General features: G+C 34.5%; 1 pseudogene; it reads left to right on the forward strand.

Moving 5' to 3' along the window:
* Positions 1 to 2,439: 2,439 nt before the first annotated feature.
* Positions 2,440 to 4,454, forward strand: LOC145111558 (uncharacterized; annotated as a pseudogene).
* Positions 4,455 to 4,808: the final 354 nt, after the last annotated feature.

Raw genomic sequence — 4,808 nt, forward strand, 5'->3', positions numbered from 1 at the left:
GGTCATCTAATCTACAAGTTTGAGAAAAATACGCAAACAACCCCGAAAGTTTCAACAATTTTGCTAAGCCACTAACCAAACTTTAAATCAAAACAAATTACATGGTTGGTCCTAGGGTTTATTGTACTCTTCGACTAAATATGAATTTTATTGAAATATTAGTTCCTATTTGAAACAATATCCGAAAGTTTCAACAAATTTTGCTAAATCACTACAAAACTTACAAAAATACATGTTAGTATGTTGACTTACTTCGTATTGCTCACTAAATCAAGACAAAATTACATGATTGGTCCTAAGGTTTACTGTATTTTTAGTTTTTCCTCTAACTATGAATTTTGATGAAACATTGGTCCCTAATTCAAACTATACCGAGAAACAGGAAAGTTTCAACAATTTTTCATAAGACACTACCAAACTTACAATAATATATATTAGAATGTTGCCTTGCTGCATGTTACACACTAAATCAAGACATGGTTGATCACTAGGGTTTATTGTATTTTTCGTAATACTATGAACTTTGCTGTAACATTGGTCTCTATTTCAAACTATATTAGCAAGGTTAGTTCCTTGCCATAACATTCTTGAGACGGAAACCATTACCCCCCTCACGTGTTTTGCATATAAGGGTAAAACTATCATTTTTCTCTTCTTTTTTTTTTTTTGTTGGATTAAAAATAACATGTATGATCTCCTTGATTGTGAAAATGTGTTGTAGAAGAGAGAAAACAAAACTATGGGAGGCTATGTGTATATTCCTCGACCAAAAAAGTGTTGGTGATTTTATATCACTAATGTTATTTAAGTGTAATGGGGTTAATTTGTTGATCAATGTCACTTTGACAATTATTGAACAAATCGGTATGGTGCGGAGTGCATATTTGTTTAATTTTGTCTTTGTTGAAAGTATACTGCTATTTAGGGGCGAAGCCCCTGAACCAACGGGGGTCCGGGGGCAGCGCCCCTGGGAGCGGGGTCCAAGGGGCAGAGCCCCTGGCTGGGTTCGAGCTGTCAGGTCATATTCTAGACCCGAATTTAAGTTAGTTTATGATGTTTTGACAGTTTTATGACATAAAACTGTCATATGGCAGTTTTAAGACTGGAAGTTTTTCTGGTTATATGATCATTTTCGAAAACTGTCATGGGTCATGTGCAGGTGCCCACTTTGCCCCTTTCAACGCCCATATATATATATATATATATATATATATATATATATATATATATATATATATATATATATATATATATATATATATATATATATATATATATATATAGTGAGAGAGAGAGAGAGATGGAGAGTAAGGATCATTTGAGAACTCAAAGTTTCCCGAGAACCCGAGAACTAAAGGTGGAACGTTAGATCAAAAAATTTAATGGCTTAGATTAAAAATGGCATAATTGTAATTATCAATAATTTGAATTGCATGTTAGACTTCTTCAAAAAGATCAGAAGGGCATAATCGGCATTAAATATATCATTAATAATAATTTATTTAACTAATAATATATAATTTAACTATGAAGAAATCCTCTCTCTCTAAAAAACGTCTTCATTCCCTCTTTCTCTCTCATGTCTCTTGTTCTTCACACGTTTCCAGATCTCCAATCCATCGATCATCTTCGTCCTTCCTCAATCGATTTCCTTTCTCACATCCATCATTCTGATTCTAGATCTAATCAGATCTTGTTCACTGTGGCTGGAGTTCTAATTATGTTCATCGGTGTGTTTTTGGTGATAGATGAGATCGTGTTTAAATCTAATTTTTAGATATGTCCCTGGCTTCATATTCTTATTAGGTTCTTTGTGTTTCTCGTTGTGAATTGGATCATCATTCGCCTGCTCTGGCAAATCCTTCCACTGGTTCATCCGGTAATCACTCCTAACCACATCATTTTGATTCTCTTCCTCCCTAATCGAATCATGAAACTATAATTGTTCTAAAAGAGGAGAAAAAGGAAGCAATCAAGCATTTGTGTGTGTGGACTGATTATCATCGGAGTCGAGCTGATGTTCTCACTAAATTGCTTTCCGATCTCCTCGCTAGAAACCACAGACCGGTTTAGTTTGATGTTAACTTTGATTGGACCAGGTTAGTCATTGAATTTTGAATCCCAACCAGTTTCTTCATAGAAACTAGACACCGGTTTTTGGATATCCTTGTGTTCAACCAGTTTCTTCATAGTAACATATTTGTATAATTTTATATTTCTAGATTATTGGTAATATATACGATACACAACGAGTCCATAACGTGAGACGCTGATTCCGGCTTTTCCACGTGATCTCCTCCATGCCTCCGCCCCTTTCCGTTCATCCGCAACTACAATAGACTGGCTCACTCGCAATAGAAGTAGTAGTCATACTCATATCATCTATCTATCTATCTCTCTCTCTCTCCCTCTCTCTAGACTCGCCGGTATAATTGTCAACAGTCATTCAAGGGGTTCATTTCGGAAGTAGATCGATTTTATCCGGAGAAACCTCCGATAATGAAGACAACCAAAGTACCAATCTTGAGTCCTCCTCTTGTCGCTTTTGAACATAAGAGGTATCAGTTGTTTCGAATGTATTTACAGTTATATTATGCCATAATTGCCCCCTTTTTCTTAGGATGTTCGATTTCTCTCCCATTCACTCCATTTTCTCCATGTTTAATGTTCGATCTATATCTCATATTTGATGATTACTTAAACTTATATTGTATACTGCTGTGATCGTGTAATGTGATATTGGAAGTTACGAAAATTATCGGAACAGTTTTTGATCTTGGTGAGGGATTTGATTTTGATCTTCTTTAATTGGACGCCTAAATGATTAACTTTGTGATGAATATTGGTTTCACACTTTTTAGGATCAATTATTTTGGTCATGATCTTGTTTGTTGTTATTTAAATTTGATTTAGGAATCCCTCTTTTTCAAAAAAAGAGCCACATTATGCTTTTCTGCTATTTTTTTAACTTTAGAGCAGTTAAAATACTTTTCAACAGTTGAATTACGAACTTCTTAAGAGAAAAAACCATAGCACATGAAAGTGAAACTAAATCTACAAGGTTCCATTCTCCCTATCTTATTACTTACTTACTTTTTATTAGACAGAGATGCCTATGGTTTTGCAGTGAGACCTTATAATGTACAGAGATACCGGGAATATGCAAATATCTACAAGGTTTTACTCTCTTTAATCTCCATCTTCTTACTTATTTACATATCATTCAATTACATTCATAGTGTAAAACTTGCAACCCTACATGGTTTTAGGAAGAAGAGGAAGAATGGTCAGATAGTTGGAAAGACTTTCTGGAAAGGCAATCAGAGGGTGCTCAATTGCCTGTAAATGGTGGTTCTGATAAAGCCCCAGAAGGAGATGATTTGAGCAGTGAGAAGCCTGGCCATGATGATTTAAAACCTCGAGAAGATGAAGTTTCTTAGACTAAGTCTCATGGGGTCCAAATATGGGCTCATATTAAGCCATCACTTAGAGCCATTGAGGATATGATGAATGCTCATGTTAAGAGAAAGATTAGTAGGACCAAATCAGAGGAAGCTCCTGAAACTGAAAATGTTGCTTCTATTGAGGACTCTGAGGACGAGTTTTATGATTTGGATAGGTCAGAGTCAGACATAACTCCAGATATCCCTGCAAGTGATGGGTGTCACTCCCTCATTTCCAACTGTTGATGACATTGCTGTCCCACAGGAACCTTCAATTCCATGGAAACAGGAATTGGAGTTTCTTGTCCAAGGTGGAGTGCCAATGGCTCTTAGGGGAGAGGTAGGTTGTGTACTCTTCCAATTCATGTATTTATGTAATGTTTCAACGTATTATATTATAATTAACCACATTTAATTGCAGCTATGGTAAGCTTTTGTGGGTGTCAAGGCTCGACACATTAAGAATTACTATCAGAATTTTCTACTTTCTGATAGTAAGACTGATAACAATGTGGATCAGCAAATTCAAGAAGTATATGAAGCAAGTAAGGACTCGAAGAATGACTCCATGAACACACCCGAGAAATGGAAACTTCAGATTGAAAACGTCATCACCTAATTTAGTAAATTACTAATCTTGGTTACTTTTTTTGTACAATTCCTAATCAGATCAGATATATTGTTTTGTTTTTACAGGATTTCCCTCAGACTTTTCCACGTCACCCTGCTCTAGATGAAGGTGGTAGAAATGCTTTGAGATGTTTACTCATAACATATGCTCGCCATAACCCCTCTGTTGGTTACTGCCAAGTCAACATTCAACTCATTTGACAACTAATATTGTATATTTTTTAGATATTCTTATAGATTATGTGAAATGTAATGAAATTGATTAATGATGCTAATCTGATGTATTACATTCAGGCCATGAATTTTTTTGCTAGCTTATTACTTCTTCTGATGCCTGAAGAAATTACTGCCAACAATTTTTCTCAATGTTTAGATTTCTAGGTACTAGACATTTCTCTAACTTTTAATTCCTAGAATTCATTAGTTTTGTGGATTTCATCAGCAATGCGGCAATGCCTTGATTTAATTTTCTAAAATTTTCATTAAAATAAGTCATCTTATGACAATTGACATATTATGCATATGATATATTTGTTAATTTTTGAGTTTTTATGAACAGGTAATTGAAAATGATGTTGTTGATGTGTTTGATTGTTATAACTGTTAGTTTTCTTTCTGTCTTTCTTATGACAATTGACATATTATGCATATGATATATTTGTTAATTTTTGAGTTTTTATGAACGGGTAACTGAAAATGATGCTTTTGATGTGTTTGATTGTTATAACTGTTAGT

The sequence above is a fragment of the Lactuca virosa genome, chromosome 5 (assembly GCF_052849685.1).
Source record: "Lactuca virosa cultivar CGN04683 chromosome 5, Lactuca_virosa_CGN04683_v6, whole genome shotgun sequence".
Taxonomy (NCBI): domain Eukaryota; kingdom Viridiplantae; phylum Streptophyta; class Magnoliopsida; order Asterales; family Asteraceae; genus Lactuca; species Lactuca virosa.